Raw genomic sequence first — 21,368 nt, forward strand, 5'->3', positions numbered from 1 at the left:
ATATTCTTCCCTTTTGCATAGTACTTTACAGTTTATAGAGCACTTTCACATACTCTCACTTGACCCTCATGAAAATTCTGTTGGGGGAAGGGTGGGGAGTCCAATTATTCCCATTTTGGCACTTAGGAAACTGAACTTCAGAGGGAAGGCATGGCCTGTTCAAGATTGTGAAGCCACGACTTGACCAGGTTTTCTGATGCCAAAGCTTACACTCTCTCCATTACAATGTGTTATTCCCCATTGGTCATTTCTTCTGGTTCAAGACTTTAGAGTCCCTGGACCAAGTTCCATCCTTGCTACACAATCATCACTGCCATTGCCACCATCATCCTCATTATCTTTACTGTCATCATTGTCATCCTCCTCATCTCATCATCATCATCATCATCATCATCATCATCACTGCTATGAATGTCTTCAAAGTTATTCATCAGAAGAAATTTCCTTCAAGTTTTAGGAATTACCTTTGGCTCTGTCTATGATGGGGGAACCATGGCCTCCCTTTCTGATTTGAGCTATCAATACAACATGTCAGGAAACCAGTCATTCTGATTTCTGTCCCTGTGAGTAATCCCTTTAGGTCCCCACATGGTTGAAAAAACTTGGAGTGACCCTTAACCAAGATCACCAATACTGGCGGCATCAATGTGCATCCCCGACATGACTATTCTAATTATCTATGGCTGCAAAACAAAGCACCCTGAAACTCCATGGCTTAAAACAATGCCCATATTTGCTCATGATTCTGCAGTTCCATTAGTGCTCAGCAGGGTGATTCTTCCCTCAGTCCTGTTAGTAGTCACTCATTTGAGAATGAGAATTTAAAAAGACAAATAGTACCTTGGTATTATTATGAAAATAGTTTTGACCTTACATACCACCTGGAGGGGTGCAAGGGTCTTTGGAATGCACTTTCAAAACCACTATCCTACCTGTTTGGGGTTCTCCATTTTCAGACTAGACCACAACTTGTCTGGGAGGAGACATACCAGTGAACTCCAGAGAAACTCTCCCAAGTCCTCAGGGTGCTGGAAAATTTTTCTAATTGTTGAACTATGTGCAAGAGTAATCAGTGCCCAGCCTGTTTGACATCACTAAATTCACTTTCCAATCTCCAGAGCTTCTTAGCCTCCCACAATGCTCTTACATGTAGACTCCAGCTAGCACACTATTCCAAGGCAGTATTTCTATCATTTTGTTACAAAGTATGTGGGATTTATCTTTGGTCAATTTTTTTCACATCAGAATTAAGAATTTTCACCATCCGGCCTGAGCTTCGCTCATGCTATATCTTCCATGACATTTTCCATATTTTCAAAATATCTCAGCAGCATCACCATTATGTTTATTAAATGGAGGAGGGGTCAAACATGCAGCTCTTATTAAAACCCACAGCAGTCACACTGCTTTGAAAATTTAGTGGTTAGCTAATATAAAAGTCATAAAAGGTTTGGGGTTCTGGGGACTTCCATAAACTTAAAATTTTAGGTGCCCTGAGATGCAATTTCTGAGCAATTTCTTTGATCTCTGGCTGCCCTGGTAAATCATTTATTAGGGCAGCCTTTTTAAACAGAATCCTCTCAACCTCTCCCACAAGATATATAAAATAACATACTCTGCAAACAGTCATCAACCCCCTGCACTTACTGTATTCACTGATTACAAACCGATGGAGAAGTTAGGAGTTTTTTTGCAGTCAAATCTTTTTATTCTCAGAAATTTGCAGAAGAGACAGTGATGAAGTGCTACATGATGACAGATTGTACCTGCCCGAAATTTCCAGAATGGGACATGCCATCCCAAAATACTTCAGTAAGGTTTGTTTTTAAAAGCTCTAATAGAGTTCTAAGCCTTACTAGGTCAACATTCAAGCCAGGTTGCTCATGCCAGTTCCTTGTAGCCTCCTTGTGGTTTCCTCCCTTCTCTCCCTAACCTGCTCAATCATTCTATCTGGCATGATTTTTAGGGACTTCAAGTGGAGTGGGGAGCAGTCATCAGATCTCCACAACTACCCTGCTTTCACTCCTGTCTGTCTATTGGTCTCTCTTTCTCTCTCTCTCTCTCTCTCTCTCTCACACACACACACACACACACACACCCACAAAGGTACACTTGCTTCCCTGCTTTCTCTGAAGACTTGAGAGAAGTCAAAAGTAACTGCCATCAGGAAAAGATCTGGCAACTTCTGTAAGTGTTGGGATACTTTCTAAGTGCCTAACACAACATGAGAAGAAGGGTTTGTGGGTAGAAGTCCTCACGAAGGTTTGCAAATGACAAATTTTCAAGTCTCTACCACCATTATATGCAAGGCCCAAAGTTTCCAGTGGTTGTGAATTAAAAAAAAAAACATTGCTTAAGTCATACCAAAAAGATGACTCTCATGACCTATTTAAGTAACAATTCATGCTTCAAGATTAGGGAGAAAGATCTATCCCTGAATTTGTAAACCTTGAAGAAGGAAAAACTTTTCTAAGTGAGACAAGAAGCCATAAAGAAAAAGACTGATAAATCTGACTATAACAAAATCTAGAATTTCTGCACAATAAGCCATATAAACTAAATCAGAAGACAAATGATTAATTCTAAAAAATATCTGCAATATAGATGAAAAAGGACTAATTTTTCTAAAATTCAAAAGCTCTTATTAATCAATAGGGTAGGAAAATGAATAAGGAAGCTAATCAAGCAGTTAATGAAAATATATATATAAATGGCAAATAAACATATTAAAAATTCACAAATAAAAACAAACAAAACCACAATGAGATATTGTTATGGATAGAATGTTTGTATCTTCCCAAAATTCATATATCAAAGGCTTAATCCCTTGTGTGATGGTATTTGGAGACAGGGTTTTGAGAGATGATTAAATTTAGATGAAATTGTAACAGTGGGGTCTTCCCTTCATGATGGGATGAGTGCCAATACAAGAAGAGACACCAAAAAGCTTTCTTTTTCTCTGTCACATTAGAACATAGGGAGGGGTAGTTGTTTGGCTGTCTCCAAGCCAGAAAGAGATCCCTCACCAGAACCCAACCACAAAGGCATCATGATCTGGGTCTTCCATCCTCCAGAACTATGAGCAATAAATGTCTCTTGCTTGAAGTACCTGGTTTGTAATATTTTGTTACAGCAATTCAGACTAAAAGATACACCATTTTCATCTGTAAAATTATAAGCTATTTTAAATGCTTAATGAGGGCAGCCTGGGTGGCTTAGCGGTTGGGCAGCCTGGGTGGCTCAGCAGTTTGGCACCGCCTGCAGCCCAGAATGTGATCCTGGAGACCTGGGATCGAGTCCCATGTTGGGCTCCCTGCATGGAGCCTGCTTCTCCCTCTGCCTGTGTCTCTGCCTCTCTCTCTCTCTCTTTCTCTCTCTCATGAATAAATAAAATCTTTAAAAAAAATGTCTAATGATACCTCGGGTTGGCAGATGTGAAGTGAAATAAACATTCTTACCCTCTTTTCTGCAACCAGTTTGATGAGACACATGGCAATATATATCAGCTTCTAGAATCCATATATCTTTTGATTCAGCAGTCCCCAGCTCCAAGAATTTATACTGTAGATCTACTTGTATATATACACAACGATATATATACAAAGATGATTATTGATGTGCTGTGTAACACCAAAAACTGGAAGAAGCATAAATATAAATCATTAAGGAATAAATGAAATAGTCTGTCCTAAGATGAGTTACTCTACATTCTTTTAAAAAGAATGTGGTAGTTGTAGAATTGAAAAGGTGGATACACAAATGTTTATCATATGATTCTTCAAAAAAAAACTTTTTTAGGGGCGCCTGGGTCGCTCAGTCAGTTATGCATCTGCCTTCTTAAGTCATGATCACAGGGTCCTGGGATTGAGCCCCAAGTCAGGCTCCCTGCTCAGCAGGGAGTCTGCTTGTCCCTCTCCCTCTGCCTCTCCCCTGCTCTTTCTTTCTCTCTCTCAAACAAATAAATAAATCTTTGATATTTTTTTAAAGAGAGAGAAAGAGAGCATGCATGCATAAGCCTATGGAGAAGGGGGCAGAGGGAGAGAGAGAAAAACTCTAGCAGACTCTGTCCTTGGCGCAGAATCCCACACAGGGCTGATCTCCCTGGGCTCGATCTCCTGACCCTAAGATCACAATCTGAATTGAATCCAAGAATCGGACGCTCAATTGCCTGAGTCACCCAAGCACCCCTAAAAAATTTTAAGTAAATGTAGGGCTTGAACTCATGACCCTAAAACCTTGACTGACTGAGTCAGCCAGGTGCCCCCATCATATGATTCTTTACACTTTGCTGTTTCTTAGAAAATCTTCATGATAGGGATGCCCAGGTGGCTCAGCAGTTGAGTGCCTGCCTTCGGCCCAGGGTGTGATCCTGGGGTTCCGGGATTGAGTCCCACATTGAGCTCCCTGCATGAAGACTGCTTCTCCCTCTGCCTGTGTCTCTGCCTCTCTCTCTCTCTCTCTCTCTCTGTCTCTCGTGAATAAATATGTAAAATCTTTAAAAAAAAAAAAAGAAAGTCTTCATGATAAAAAGTTGGGCAGTAAGGTAAAAATATAGTAGACTTGTAGGTGCTGTCATGAAAACCAAGATAGACTAAGTGTAAAAAATAAATTGTAGAACAATGTATATTGTATTATTCAGATTTTTCCAACTTTTGACATATCATTTATGGATGTATCCAAAATTAATTCCCTAATTTCTTGTTTTCATTATTACAAATAATTCCATAATGAACATATTTGTTTTTTTAAACATATTTGTTTATCATCTTTTTATACATCTCTCTTATTTTAGAGCAAAATCATAAAAGCTTACAACTGGGTGGGGCTTATGGACATTATTAAGGCTATAGATTTATATTCTTTTAAATATTTCTGGAAATGTTGTTCTAATTTGTTTTTTACCAGGAATTCCACAATTTAATAAACATATATTGCATCTATATTATTGAAAATACTGGAGAGAACACTTTCCCCAAATTCCCAAGGAGTTCCGAACACTTTTCTCAAGTCACCGGTATAATACTACTTACCGAGTGCTACGTGCTACGGTAAGCCAGGCTCTGTGCTGGGTGTTTTACAGGCCATGTCCACTGCCAAATCCTGACTCACTACTAGAGGCTGTGTTGGAGTTATTCTGGAGAACTGATTCTTAAAGGGGAAGCTAATCTCTCTGTCCCTTCCAATTTGCCATTCCAACTATCATTTCAAAAAGAAAAGAAAAAGATGAGTTCATTCCTTCCCATACATCCAGCCCCCCTCTTTGAAATGAGGGCTTCTTTCCCCATGATTAACATTTCAGCACTTCTGAGGCTTTCTGCTGGAGAAGCAGCCATTCTTCCACCTAATTGGAATGAAGGAGGAAAGTCAGCGAGGGCCTAACTCCAGATGGATTGGTAAACTGAGAATGAGTGAAATTGCAGAATGTCCCTAATAGGCAGGAAAAAGGATGTGGCTCCTCTCAGGATAATGCAAGTGCATGAGGCATGTATTTAGAATTAGCTCTACAATAATTTTTATCTAAGGAACTGGTACGCTTTCTTTCTGAATAAAAGAAATGGGAAACCCAGAGCCAAAGCTGGTGTTAATCTCCGCAGCTCTATTAACGTCCATAATTTGTAACTGTCTTTCTTCTTCTTTTTCTTCCTTTTGATAATCTATTTTAATTTCTAGTTTGCTACATGTTGTATAGATGCCCTTTCATATTGTTTGCTTCAGATCATTTTTAGAAGGGAGCCTAAGATATAATGGAGGTGTTCCTGGCCACTATGTGCTGGCTTTGGTGGCCATGCATTTGCATGCTTCTTCATCCATTCATTCATTCAGCAGAGATTTATAAGCACAAGGGGAGCAGGGTAGAGTAGTAGGAAAAGACAAAGGTCCCAGAATCAAACAGTCTCCACCACTTCTAACCTGTGACCTCTAGCAGGTCACCTATTTTCTCTGTGTCTCAGTTTCCACATCTGGAAAATGGTGACATTCTTAATTATTAATCTTAATAGTGAAGATTCAGATAATACAGGAAAAGCACTTGCAACAATGTCCAGCACACAATATCTCAATAATATTTGCCTTCATGATCATCACTATTAGTATTTATTAGATGCTGTTATGGACTGAATTGTGTTCCTCCCCAAAACTTTTATGCTGAAGTTCTTACCCCCAATAACTCAGAATGTCATTGTATTTGGGGACAGGATGTTTAAAGAGGTCATTAATTTAAAATTAAGCCTTCGGGGTGGCCCCAAATCTGATACAGTCAGTGTCCTTATAAGAGAAGGAAGTCTGGGCATAAACATAATGGAGGGAAGACCATGTGAAAACACAAGGAGAGATGGCCACCTACAAGCCAAGGAAGGGAGCTTAGATGGAAACAAACCTGTCAACACCTTGATCTCAAGACCCCCAGAACCTTCAGACAATACGTTTTTGTTGTTTAAGTCACCAGATCTGTGGCACTTTGTTACGGCAATCCTAGGACACTTACACAGATGCCTACTATGTGCCTAGTAGTGTGGGTTCCTAGACCTGGGACGTACAGCAGTAAAGATGACAAAGTCTCTGCCTCTAGGGAGGCTACATCCTAGTGAAAGTAATAAACATGTAAGCAAATCTATGAACAACATAATTTTAAGAAATGGTGAATGCTATGAAGAAGATAGTAAGGATGATGTGAAGGTATGACCTGGGGTGCTGGTACATTTATTTAGACCAGATGGTTGAACAACCAGGGAGAGCCTGTCATGGACTGACAAGAGGAAACTGGCATGGGAACACCAGCTTCAGAATATTCTGGGAAGAAGTGCTTGATCTGTTTGAGGGTCAAAGAGGTGGACACAGTGCTATGGCCAGAAGACAATGAAGAAGGGGATGCAAACTGGAGAGGAGGTCAGGGAGAAACTGGGCCAGGTCACGTAGGGCCTGCAGGCCAACGAAGGACATTTGGGTTTATATTTTAAAGCTTGCTCTGATGAGAGGATAATGGAGAGGAGGCTGGAGTGGAAGCTGGGAAAGCAGTCAGAAAGATGGTACACTTGGACTAAGAGAGAGAGGTGGAGACAGAAAAAAAGAAGATGGGTGGATGGATGCCAGACATATTTTGAAGGAAAAGTTTATAGGACTTGCTCATGGACTGGATACAAGGTAGAGGGCAGGTGAACATTAGAAGAGGGATTAAGAAGACACTAGGTTTTTAACTCAACAACTGCATGGAAAGTGGTACCATTTGCTGATTTGGGGAAGCCAGCGGGGGTTGGGGTGGATTCTAGAGCTATCCCATGGCCAGACCATGACTGACCTATTAGATGTGGCCTATTACACATTCAAGTGCAAATCAAGGAGGCTGTTAATATCATATCAGACTTAGATTGAGGAGACAATCTAAGGGAGATTGAGGAGCAGAGACACACATTTGCGAGTCAGCCCTGGGAATGGCTGGGATCACCTACGAAGGCTCCAGAGCAGAAAGCCTGGGACTAGAACAGAGACTTTACGCACTACAACTTTAAAAGCCTAAGAAGGAGACTAAAAAAGAGCCATCAGTGAGGTAGGAAGAAGAGCAGAGAAGGGCATAGCACATGGGTGGAGAGGGAAGGACAGGCGACAGCTGCACACAGTGACACCACGCTCACACGTAAAAGGTACTAAGCACGTCAGAGAAGGCATGTGTGCTCCCAAAGGACTCACACACACATGTGCACACGTTGTGGGGGCTGTCTGCCAGTGTATATAGTTATAGAATCTGATGCTTCCAGGGTTTGAGGCTCCTTTTAAAATTACATTTTACACATCAGTAAACTTGTAATGCAGGAACTGCTTTCTTAGAGTTATTTATATCCTTGGGTTGCAGAAGGATTTGTCAGGAAATAATATGAATGTTATTTATCTGACTGTTCAGCTTTATTGACTGCTACATTTCACATCCTTCAGTTCTTTTTGGCAGAGGAGTAAATAACACTGCTATTAACCTCTAACACCAGTATAAAAATAGGCAGTTATTAAGGGGTAAATATTACTTTGACGATTATTGCCCCGGTCTGCTTTCTCTGGGAGATGTAATAAATAAGGCCTCTCGTGGGATCCACAAAGTTCCCAATTTTGTTGAGGAAGCTGGCAGCTCTTGTGGCCACAGGCTGTGATTTGGAGCCATGTGGAGCAGATAGAAAAACCCCATGAAGTATTGCTCATTCCTGAAGGAAATCAAGGCAACCTTAATGCTCCACTGTAGCTGTGTATCCAGGAGCTGAAGGTGAAGGATCCAAAGGTTTCTACCAGAAGAGATTTAGAGAAGACTGAGCTCCTTGCTAAGAGCATTGGGAGCTGGGCTTGGGAGCAGGTAAGCCTATGGAAGCTGGGGCTTTGTTATCTCAACCTGTTGAACTCAAGCTATGGCTGTAGGAGCTTAGGCTCCATGGTCGCTCTTTATTAATGAACAGGTTAACTACATGGAGTACCCCCATTTGGGAGGTAAAGAAATGAAAAGTTAGTTATGGTAATAGGTAAAGAAAGACCCTTGGACCAGAAGCCAAGAGCACTAAACTATAGTTTCAACCCCAGCCTTCATTTGCGTAATGATCCTGAGAAAGTTATTTGTTTCTTCATCTTATAAGTAATAGGACAGAACTACATGGCTTCCTAAGACCCTTCTGGTCCTGAAATGTTTTGACAATCACCTGGTTAGGCCTGGTTGGATGAGTCCACCAGGTCTGGGAAAATCCTAGTTAACAGTGAGCCATTGCCTAATGATGCCTGCCCACACGGTGGACATGATTGTGTGCCCCAGCCAGCAAAGCCACTAGTCATCCTACAGGAAGCCCCAGCATGCTCCAGCAGGCCCCTGTCCGTAGCTTAGATGCTACATGCTTATCTTTGCCGTTCTGGCAAGGGCTGCTGGAACACTGGCAAACATTGCATGTTTTCCTTTGCTCTCCAAGACTAAATATTCTTAGCTTCGTAGATGAGTTTTGATCTTGTTCTATCCTCTGATTACAAATGTAAAAACACGGAGATCCTTTCCTCCTTGAAAAGCATTGAAATTCAGACTGCATGATTAAAATTAGTTGGAATGCTTCATGCAGAATGAGAGGTATATGTGGACCTCTCATACTTCATATCATGCAGGAGGCTAACTTCTGAAAAGGTGGCTTGATGTGAATGTATTCTAGGAACTCACTGCTTAAGGAAAATTTTGTAAAATGAAAGGTTCAGCATTAATTTAATTTGTATTTCAGGTTTGGGTTTTCACACATCAGTGGTGATTTGCAGTAAGGTACATTTCTGCTTTCTTGCATCTAAACTATGCTAAAATAGTTGAACACTGTGCCAAGTACTCAAGCTACTTGCCTCCATAAGACAAAACTTTGGAGGATGTAACCATCTTGGCATCTCCAGTCCACTTAGAAAATGGATGATGCTTATTCAAGTGAGCTTTACTTATGAAACAATAGAAATATGCACAAAAAAGAGTGAAGAATATATTGTTATAGACCCATTTGGAATAAATGTCAGCAGAATGGTTTGGATATCCACACCTCATTTAATTTTCCAAGAATTCACTATTTCATACTGCAATGTTAATAGATACTGCACCAATATTTCCTGAAGGCTATACATTGTGGCAAGAGGACATTGAAAATCATTATGAGGGCCACTTCAAGTAGCTAGTAGCCCCTCAAATAACCCTCCAAAAAACACATTTTTGCAAAAGAAAGGATAATTTTGTGTTAAACAGTAACATAGGGCATAGACACATATCATATCCTATACATATACAATGAGATAGGAGCAATTGGAGAGAAAAAAAATAGAACTTGTAAAAAATGGTGAGAAGAGATCACAGAGGTCGGTATAGCCATGGGAGGGAGAGGTCCTTCCCTGAGCATGGAACTCTTCACTGATGAGGAAGCTGCTCACCCATGCCCAGTCACATAAGGTCTACTTTAGGATGAGACAGCCAGTCTGGGGAAAGTCAAAAGTTCCTGCACTAACACACTGCCAAGGAGTCCAGCCCTCCCCTCACAGCAGAGTCCACTGGTCTGGGATCACCCGAAGAGTCCTGTGGCTGTGCAGATTGGGGTTGTAGTGCTCCTTAGCACTAACTCTTTCCAAGAACCCTTTGCTCCTGGCCACCCTCCTTTTTCTATTGGACCTGTTCTATCTTTCTTAACAACAAAATGAAGCTTGGTATGGCCATGGTTCTTACTTGGAAATGAGCAGGGATTCAGACAGGGCACCCTGATGGGTGGTCCCCTGGATGCTTTTCGGTAGTAGGTAATGGGAGCCTTGTGAGAGTTGTTCTAAAGGAAGTTAAACCATGATACCTGGAGCTATACAGAATAGTTTGGGACAAGTGATTCTAAAGACAATGTGGTGTCTTTTACCTAGAAATGTCAGCTAGCAGGATTCCCCATTGGAATCACTGTGTGTCTTGTGGTTGAGGGCAGGGGGTGGGGTTTCAGTAACAGAGCTAATTAAAGGTGGAAATGTTTGTGACCCTGCTGGAGCCCCTCCCTAAGACTCCACCCCCATAAGAACTATCACAGGGCCATTGGACATATTTAAGAGGTGCTGTACTCTTGTGAGAACTCATTCAAACAAGAGCTAGTAGAGCTTGAGTTATTGTTGTTATGTAATTCCATTTGTACTCCAGTATGAGACTTGGGGAAATCAAGTCCCCCAGATGCAAGTCACATGCCCGCCTAGATGCACCAGTGCACATGATTTAAATCCAATGTCATTGCCTCCATGTGGCCTTTGGCCTGGCAGCATCAACACCATCTGGGAGGTTGTTAGAAGTGCAGAAGCTCAGGCTCTGCTCTAGACCTACTGAATCAGGACCTGAACTTCACAAAACTCCACGTACATTAACATTAGAGAAGCACTTCCCCAGAGCAGTGGTTCTTAGTTTTGGCCAAATACCAGAATTATCAAGGGGGCTTTAAAAAACTACTGGTGCCTGGGTCCTATTCCTAGAGATTCTGATGGTGTGGCCTGGCCTCTGGGATTTTTTGAAAAGCACCCTATATGATTTTAATGTGCAGCCAGGAAAGAGAACTAAAGGAAGACCTCTTTCAGAATCTATGCCAATGGCTTTTTGCCAAGTAACCTATAATGGAAGCCCCTTGGCCAATGGATGCGTGCTTGACTACCTACTGTCCTATGTATTTTCAGTTTGTTGGGTGTATTCATATTAACATGTTTGCTTTTACTAAATTTTGGTTGTGATCTGTGATCACAATTACAAGTACAGTTTGGTTTACACAACAGAAATAGTATGAAAAGTCATGTGCAATAACATGTTTGTAGCTTGAACCATATGTTCACACAGATATATTAACATTTCAAAAGTCTTTTATCTAAACCTATGCCCTCCATTAATTAGTATTATAACAAAAGATATACTTGTTATCTAAAGAATCCTTTTTGTAAAGCAAAGCACCTATTTCTACTGTAACCATCTCACCTATTTTTTCCAAGATTACATTCTCATACATCAGGCTTCTTTGATGTTAGGGGTTAACAGACATATCACATACATTATAGTCTCATATTTCATGACCTTGTCTTGTGGCTAAGCATTTAGTTCCCATATCTGAACCTCAAACTCAACCAGAATTAATTATTCCTTTCTCTCTGTATCCCTGCCAATGTCCCTCTGTTAGAATAACTTCTTCATTTACTCTGCTACTGATTACTTCTGTGGTCTCTTTCCCTCCCAGTAGACTTTATGCTCCTGGAGGAATGAAAAGATGTGTGATCAATGACACGTCCACTTGAGGTGCTCAATAAATGTTTGCTGAGCATGCAGGTGAATGGATGTGCAAATGAACTAAGCCAGAGGGAGATGCATAATGTCCTTAATACTTTCTTTGGCTGGTCAGGGAGGCAACATTGCCTTAGTCAAGCACTAGGTAGGGTTGGGTAAGCACATATCCCCAAGCTTCCCCCTGCCTCCCATCTTCTTTCCCTGATGAATTTCTACTGTCATTTGCCTGTGGGCTCACGCTCCACTGTCTAATGCTTGTTGGGCCTCAGGTGCCTAGGTTTTCCCTGAGTTCTGTTGTCTACAGCTGTGTTGTCACCTTCTTTTTACAGGAAAGAATGGCCTCTCCCACTCCAAGTAAACATTCAATCTTTTCTCATATCCCTCCAAAAAAGGCACACAAATAGGGGAGGCTCATGTGAACCAAAATAAACATGCTAGACAAGATTTGCAGTGCAAAATTGACATGGCCAGGACATCATCTGACTTGACCAAGCAGTATTGGGCCATCAATAAGGAGGGAGCCACTTAAAGACAATGCTGGCATTATTGTCAAGATGTTATCTCACCCAAATTTGACCCTGAAGTGAAGTTAATGCTTTGAATTGTCTTAAACAATACTTACTGATGGGAGGAGGGAAAGAGAGAAGAAGGAAGGAAGGAAGGAAGGAAGGAAGGAAGGAAGGAAGGAAGGAAGGAAGGAAGGAAGGAAGGAAGAAAGGAAGGAAGGAAGGAAAGGATAAAGAGAGGGAGGGATTTACTCTTATATTCAGAAAGTATTTTTTTCCATGAACCAAATGCTGAATTACAAGGAAAATACTAGGAAATATTCTGATGCTGGGTTAGTATACAAAAAATATAAAGAACTGATACAACTCTTATAGCAGCATTATCAGCAATAGCCAAACTATGGAAAGAGCCCAAATATCCATTGACTGATGAATGGATAAAGAAGATATGGGATATATATACAATGGAATATTACTTAGCCATCAGAAAGAATGAAATCTTGCCATTTGCAATGACGTGGATGGAGCTAGAGTGCATTATGCTAAATGAAAAAAGTCAAAGCAAGACAAATGCCACATTATTTCACTCATATGTGGCATTCAAGAAACAATACAGATGAAGATATAGGAAGGGGAAAAAAACAGAGAGAGGGAAGCAAACCATAAGAGACTTAACGATAGAGAATAAACAGAGTTGCTGGGGGGAGATGGGTGGAGGATGGGCTAAATGGGTGATGCGTATTAAGGACAGAACTTGTTATGATGAGCACTGGGTGTTATATGTAAGTGATGAATCACTAAATTCTACTCCTGAAACCAAGATTACGCTTGGTTTCCCAGTTACCCAGTCATCCCAAAATAAAATTTTTATAAAAAAAGAGAACTGATACAACTCAACACCAAAAAACAAATCATTCAATTGAAAATAGAAGACATGAACAGAGATTCTTTAAAGATATATAGACGGCCAACAGACAAAGATGCTTAACATCAAGCATCAGCAAGAAAATGCAAATCAAAACCACAATGAGATATCACTCACATCTGTCAGAATAGCTAAAATCAAAAACTCAAGAAACAACAGGTGTAGGTAAGGATATGGAGGAAAAGGAACCCTTGTTGGGTTGGTGGGAATGTAAACTGGTGCAGCCACTGTAGGAAACAGTATGGAGGTTCCTCAAAAAGTTAAAAATAGAACTACCATATAATCCATACTACAGGGTATTTACCCAAAAAATACATAAACACTAATTCAAAGAGACACATGCACCCCTATGCTTATTGCAGCATTATTTACAATAGTCAAATTATGAAAGCAGCCCAAGTGTCCATCAGTAGATGAATGAGTAAAAAAGTGGTGTATATATGGAATGGAATATTATTCAGCCATAAAAAGGAATGAGATCTTGCCATTTGCAACAACATGGATGGAGCTAGTGAGCATAATGCTAAGTGAAATGAGGCAGAGAAAGACAAATACCATATGATTTCACTCATGTGTGGAATTTAAGACACAAAACAAATGAGTGAAGGAAAAAAAGAAAGAGACAAACCAAAAAACAGATTCTTAACTCTAGAGAGCAGACTGATGGTTACCAGAGGGGAGATCCATAGGGGCATGGGTGATATAGGTAAAGGGGATAAAGAGTACACTTATCGTGATGAGCACCAGTAATCTATAGAATTGTTGAGCCACAATATTGTACACCTGAAACTAATACCACATTGTATGTTAACTATACAAGAATTAAAATAAAAAAAAAAAACAAAGAAAAAAGAGTATTTTCTCTTTTTTGCTGAATGGAATCATGGAATAATGAGCAGAATAAGTTATTTTTCTAAATAGTTGAGAGAAAATATAATGTCACCAAACAGGGTTGCTTCCCACAGAGAAAATACTTTTATTAGGTTACAGAGAGGAGGATGGTAGGGTAGGGTCATCCTAACCTGACTTTACTGAAGGGATTACAAAACCAAAGGAAAAAATACAACTTTCTAGTTAGGGAAATGGAAACTTTAGTATCCATGTTTCCTCCAATGTCTCATTCCATCACTGGTCTTTTTCTTGTCAATAATTTTTAAAATTTAGCTAATGACTAGATTTTCCATTCACAATTACACATTTTCTTACCTCAGAGGGAACTTTATTTCATAGTTGATGATATGTTCCTCCCATCAAACAAGGACAAGCTCCTATTTTTTCGCTGCTTTAGGGTTTTCTGTTCCATCCACAAGAAGTATCAGAGGGTCAGGTCAGACTCTTTAGGAAAGCACAGACAAGGTTTAAACAGTCACGACTGGACATTGAGAAATGAGAGAAATGCCTAAAGAAAAATCTAGACCATCTTTCAATGGCCATACTCCTGTTAGATAAGGACATCTAGTCAAGGCAGCATGCATCTCTCACATCTGTGCTTCTCGAGGAGGGATTATGTGTGCTGTGTCTCATCCCCTACTCTCCCACACTGTGTGTGTGACAGAGTAGCAGGATCACAGGAAGCCACTGGATAAAACTCATGAGTCTCAGAGCACTAATTTACCTAGGATGTGGAAGAGAATTGAAGTAAATGGACCCCATCCACACTTAGGTCCCTCCAACCCATTCTGTACATGGGTCTTGTCAAAGTGTGTATATGATCCCATCACACTTTCATTTAAGCCTCCCTTGCTTTTTGTGTACCAACCTACAGGATCACACTCCTTTGTCATCTCCAGCCTCAACCTGTATTCCATCTCATGGTCTTTCTTTCAGTTTATCAAACACCCCTTGTCTCCCCTGCCTCAGGGCTTTTGCTCCTGAGGCTCCTTCTGCAGAGAATGTTCTTCTCTCCCCCTGGTTGCCTCCTATTCCTCAGGTCTTTATTGAAGTGTCACTTCCACAAGGGAACTCTTCCTAACCCCCCCACATCAGGTCAGATACCTCAGTTACCTGCACATATAGCACCCACATATTGATAGCACCCTGTATTTCTTTCTCCCAACACTTATGATGCTTGAAATTCATGGGTTCACCAATTAATTCATTTCATTTATATGTGTACTGTTTATTCTGTTCACCAGATTGTAAGCATCATAAGGACAGAGCCCATTCCATCTTGTTCAACATTATCAACATAGGATAGTACTTGGCAATTTAGTAGCCACTCAGCAAATACTGTTGTTGTTTAATAAATAAGCAAATAAAGTAGCATCTTAACCTTTTTTAAAAAAGATATATTTATTTGAGGGAGAGAATGTGAGTTAGGAGAGGGGCAGAGGGAGACAGAGAGAGAGAAACTCAAGCAGACTCCCAGCCGAGCATGAGCTCCACCCATGACTCCATCTCACGACTCTGAGACCATGATCTGAGTGGAAACCAGGATCCCACACTGACTGAGCCACCCAGGTGCCCCACGTAGCATCTTTATGTTAATGTTAACCTCCAACAGAACACTAACCCACTTGAGACAGCAGTCCCACGCCTCAGGCTATATATATTAGGCCCCAGCTATGTGGCCAAGAAAGAAAAAGCAACCATGATAGTAAGAGAAAATCAGAGCTGTCGGGATGAATCAGAGCTTTTGTACACAGCACAAAAGATTCAAGTAGTAGAAAGAATCATGGAAAAATAGTGGCTTTTGAAAAGTAAAATGAAGAAGGAAGAAGGGGAAGAGAACTATCAAGGTGGAATTGGTGAGGAGCTTAGCACTCTAAGCTTCTATTGATGCAACTGAGCTACCCAGCAGCTCTGGCAGGGACTGTAGGATGAGTGAAGGGAAAAGGTGGCCCTGAGGTAGCAGAGGGACAGTTAGGAGCCTCCGGCATTGGCACAACAAATTCATCCATCCAGGTTAGCTCAGGTGAAGCCGAGAACCACGTTTATATGGCAGAGAAAATGGGGACTTTTCTAGTCCCGGGAATAAAGAACTGCTTGCAAGAGATGAGAAGAGGAGGAAAGAATAGAAAGGCCTGTAGAGACACCTGACTTTAAAGAAAGAATATCATCAATGAAACTGATTTATTTAACTGAGAGGCCAGCCAGAGCATCAATGTTAAAAGGCCATTTGTTTTTCCATATCGCAAAATGCAAATCACTAACTTTGCAATATGAATGCTTTATTATACTTTAAAAATTCTGAATTCTTTAGGCTATTCTTTTTCTGTTCCAAAAAAGCTATTTTAAAAGCTCACGTTAGAATATTTTATAACTCTTTTATCCTTCCTGAACATCTGTGAACTGGAAAGAATATAGTATATTACAGAAACAATCCATTTAAAGAAAAACAATTAAAATGAAAACTACTTCCATTTCTGTGACATAAAACTCTAATTCTCTCCCCTTTGCAATTTTATTACCACCCTGACATGATATAGTCACAGCTTTACTTACACACAATGTTAATTTCACTCATACTCCACTTAATCTTCAAAACATTGCAGAATAACATTTTTCTTTAGTAATTTATCATTTGCTGTGATAAGGCAATGTGTTTAGAGGATGTTAGAATTTTTTTAAGTTTGCATTTATCTCAGTGCTGAAATGTGCTCTGAATGCTATTAAAATATATCATTTATACACTTTCACATTTAACTATATTAACTATACCTTAACTAGACATTTATTAAGAGCAGCATATTTATTTCCCATTCAGGACTTTTTAAATCTGTGGAGTCAGCTCTATGGAAATGAGCAATTTTTGCCAGCCTTACACTGTGTTATAGGTTAAACTGAGCAGAAACCCCAGGGCTCCATTGTGGTGGGGTACACAATTACACATCTTTTCTGGGCTTCCTTAAATCGTTTCCCAGTACAGGACCTCTCATCATTCCACCTGCCGCCCGTGATACGTTCTGAACTCTAAATAAGCTCATTACAGTTCTCACTCATTCATTTATCATTTAACAAATATCTTCTGTGTATGGGTATTCCAGGATGAACATGTTTTTTTTTTTGTTTTAAGATCTTTCCCTTGAGATTAATAAGAAAGCATAATTTTCTCTTGTTAATTTAATTTTTATTTCTATCAAAATATAACATATGCACATAGCTTAGAAAGCTTTACAGGCTTATAATTTAAAAACTACATTTCTTGTCCTATCTCTTCCATATCCATAATCCTGCTTTTCAGAGGTCATCACTTTAAAAAAAGATTTTATCTATTTATTTAATACAGAGAGCGAGAGAAGGAGGGAGAACACTCTGCAGAGTGGCAAGCAGAGGGAGAGGAGAAGCAGACTCCTCACTTAGCAGGGAGCCCAATGCGGGGCTCAATTCCAGGACCCTGGGATCATGACCTGAGCTGAAGGTAGATGCTTAACCAACTAAGACATCCAGGCACCCCAGAGGTCATCACTTTTAATTTCTAGCCATTTCTTCCTGTATTTTTATCTCCATAACTCTAAATAACATGTTTTCTTACTGCTATTTTCTTATTTTTCAGCTTTAGCTAATATCTACTGATTCCCAACTATGGAAGATAATGGGTTTTTTCTTCTAATGCTATAATTTCCCCACATACACCAAACACTTGCCCTCCCCTTCAGCCTCTCAATGTCATATTATGATAAATAAGTATTATTCACTATTGAGTCTTAGTAGTAAATTTTAATTCGATTTCCATTTTTGTATAACTTTCTGTTTTCCCTGGAGTTAATAATTGCTTTTCTAATTTATTTACTTTCCATGTTCCCATAACTAATTGAACCCTAAATCCTCTGATAGGAATGTAAAATCTCCTCTCTATATGTTCAAATACATCATGTTGTTTTGTCACTTTCTTCTTGGAGTCTTGTCCTTCTACAATCTGGACTGCTTACTTCCTATATCTGCCAACCATCTGTTAGGTTTGCTCTCATCCTGGAAATTTCCTTTACCTCTTTCTTCAATCCTAGGTCTTTTTCTTTCTCCATTTCTGTTCTGTTTTGCTGGGGGTCCTCTAGCAACTTCCTGAGAAAGGTGCATGGGAAATACAAGATGCCTTTAAATAAATCCTGAGCCTTTCTATGACTCCATGGCACAAAGAGCTTGTTTCTCATTATAATCTTTATTTCATCTGCCAATTATTACAATATAAACCATAGACCGTGAGCTTAGCTCACATACAACTTCAATGAATGTAATATTTTCTTTTTATGTTTAAAGATTTTATTTATTTATTCATGAGAGACACAGAGAGAGACAGAAACATAGGCAGAGAGAGAAGCAGGTTCCCTGTAGGGAGCCTGTTGCAGGACCCTATCCTAGACCCTGGGATCACGACCGGAGCCAAAGGCAGATGCTCAACCACTGAGCCATCCAAGCACCCCTGAATGTAATAATTTCAAAAGAAAAATTCAATCCATTCTGATTTGAAACCCCACTTATTTAATAAGCAAAGTCACAATTTTCTTAGCATAATAGTGTCCTGCTGCATTGCCACTTGTTCATTTTTGAAAGCTGAGATTTTGGAGGGGCGGGGGAAGATAGGTGTGGAAGATAGGTGTGGCTAGGCCTCTAAATTCTAGTATCACCCATAAAGAGGTAGAGCCAGAGAAGGATTGAAGAAGAAGAGCCGCAAGAGTTACAGGAATTTTGGCCAGATGCCAATGAGCCCTCTACTAAAACAATGATATGCTAATGGCATGTGAGAATTTGATGGATGATGCTAAGGGTCAAATAAAAGTGAATTGACACAGGCAGTACACAATATGGAGGAACCAGCAGGCAGCAAGAGAAGGGAAAAAGATCTACATGAGAGACTTAGCAGCCACAGACTAGAAGAAGGAGCCAGAAAAGGAAAGGACTCCATATGCTCTTGGGACTCTCCCACAATGACTTTTAAATGTTGAGCTAGAATTGGCTTCTGGAATGAAGCCATTATTATTAGGTCAGTATAAATCTTTTTATTTTTATTTTTTTAGAGATTTTATTTATTTATTCATGAGAGAGACATAGGTAGAGGGAGAAGCAGGCTTCCTGTGGTGAACCTGAAATGGGACTCCATCCCAGGACCCTGGGATCATGACCTGAGCCAAAGGCAGATGCTCAACCACTGAGCCACCCAAGTGCCCTAGTGTAAATTTTTTTAGAGAGGACAGTAAGATGTTGTAAAATTACTTAAAATGTTTGTCTCTTATTATATCCCTCTATCCTTTGGGATTGTTTTTTAAGGAACTGAAGGTAAAGTTTCATAAAAATATGAGTCAGAGAAATGAAATGAATCTTGGGGAATCACCTAGCTCAAGCCTGTTTTCTATATATTAGGAAACTAAGGTTGAGGTTAACCTGGCCCATGTTAACACAGCAATCTTGTCTAGTTATTTGCAGCTCAATGCTGGACAAGTAGGGTCTGACTGACCTATGGTATCCCTCCCACCTAACACTCACAGAGTCTAGCCCATTATAGGTGCTTCATAATACTTCTTGAGTGAGAAATGACAACTCCCCATTTTTCTGTAGCATTATTCCTCAGAGGTCTGTCTTGTGAAAGGCTGCTATTCCCTCTAACTCATTTCTAGCACACAAAGTAATAATGGCTATGGATAGCAAACTGAATGTCTGTAGTGGGAAAGTTGGAATTTAAGGAAATATGTCATGTCAATCAGAAACACAGAGCCCTCTGCAGCACCAAGGCCCCAGGGATCCATGGCATACCTTCCACACTCACAGATGAGACTTCATAGAGTACCACAGTGCCCCTGTGAAAGTTGTTCACCCACAGAGCTGACAAGTGACATGTAGCTTTAGGTTTATGATTACTTCTTGATGACTCCACTCATCCTTCTGTTAAGTGGAAATCTGTTTTTTCTAAGTCCTGGGAGTTATTTAAATGTTTAATACAGTGTTTTTGAGAACTGAAGAGAAACTGACATTATTGCTAATGATATAGCATTAGTTAGTCCTTGGTTTTCCATTTGGTCCAGACCTCTACGCCAATCTTTGACAACTAGTAAGGCGTGGTCAAGTGAGATACATACCAAAGGGCAGATGTCTGCATATAAACATGCTGAAATATCACACCTACCCTCTTATTAGAGTATTATTAGAGTATTATTTTACTCTATCCACATCTAGAGAAATCAAGGCTTAGCAAAGTTAAAAGCTTTTCTGAAGGCCATGTAAAAGCCCAGGCTCAAACTAAGGACTGTCTGACTACAGCATCTTTTCCATACTCCATTCATTTCCACTAGTGAGATTTCAGTCGGACTGAAAAAATAATCAGGACCAAGCAGGTGGCTTTGGGGTCAGAAGAAAGATTTACTGACCTGTAGTAAAGGCTGGTCTTTAGAATTGTGATATCTGTACTGAGCTTTTCTTGGATGTCTTTCTGACCATATATATCACTATGTAATCTATACAGTGGTCTTTTAACGGACAGAGCTCTTACCTGTAATAATTTTCTTCGAACTCATATGCTCTAAGAAATGTCAATAAACTCAGTTGAAGTAATTTCTTACCCATGGTACATGCATTTGCGCAGAAGGACCCTAGATCTTGGGAACAAGAGAAGAACACCCTGTAAAGTCTGCACAGAGCAGCCATTACATGCAAAATGGACGTTTGAAAAAGAAAACATTTGACCCTTCCATTGATTGAACTTTCTTTCAAAGTGCCCTTCAGGGAGTACTGAGCTGGTTGCCAGGAAACAGAGATTCTTTTCTGGAATCAATTCTTGCCGTTCTAAGTGTTTCTGAGTATGTCACTTAGAATCTTGGTTCCCAATTTACAATGGGAATATTCTCCTTACTGAGCTTCCTCAATCTAGAAATGTCAAGATTCGGAATATATCTGTAAAGAGTTATGGAGTTATTTTGAATGTTTGAAATGACAATCTCTTTAAATTGTACATTATAATAAAGCTATTTTCAAACATGTCATTTAGGAGTCACTGAGTGAGTAATTGAAATAATGAAAAAGAATTTTCTACATTGGTCCTGTATAAAGTATAAACCTTCCCTTGGTGTTAGGACATAAACACTGTGGTGATACATTTTGAAGAAACCTGGAGTTTTGGAACAAACTTGGGTGAGCAGACCCAAGTTGTAGCCCAGCTCCTTCACCCACTAATGCTATGATGTAGGGCAAGTGTCTCCATGCCCTGGGGCTGGGGATTTTCACTTGTAAAGAGACAATTAGATGAAGT

General features: G+C 40.0%; 1 long non-coding RNA gene across 12 annotated transcripts in view; it reads right to left on the reverse strand.

Moving 5' to 3' along the window:
* LOC140608791 (uncharacterized) overlaps nucleotides 1-20,864 on the reverse strand; it is an 80,729-nt gene extending 59,865 nt beyond the window's left edge. For 11 of the 12 annotated variants that reach the window (XR_012010776.1, XR_012010770.1, XR_012010777.1 and 8 more), the window contains exons 1-3: nucleotides 20,613-20,864; nucleotides 14,399-14,527; nucleotides 3,459-3,637 (exon numbers count right to left, since the gene is read on the reverse strand). This is a non-coding gene — a long non-coding RNA (uncharacterized lncRNA). Of the gene's footprint in view, nucleotides 1-3,458; nucleotides 3,638-5,030; nucleotides 5,197-14,398; nucleotides 14,528-20,612 lie in introns of all 12 variants that reach the window. The other variant, XR_012010781.1, reaches the window with a different exon arrangement.
* Nucleotides 20,865-21,368: the final 504 nt, after the last annotated feature.

The sequence above is a fragment of the Canis lupus genome, chromosome 18 (assembly GCF_048164855.1).
Source record: "Canis lupus baileyi chromosome 18, mCanLup2.hap1, whole genome shotgun sequence".
In the NCBI taxonomy this organism is placed as follows: Eukaryota; Metazoa; Chordata; class Mammalia; order Carnivora; family Canidae; genus Canis; species Canis lupus.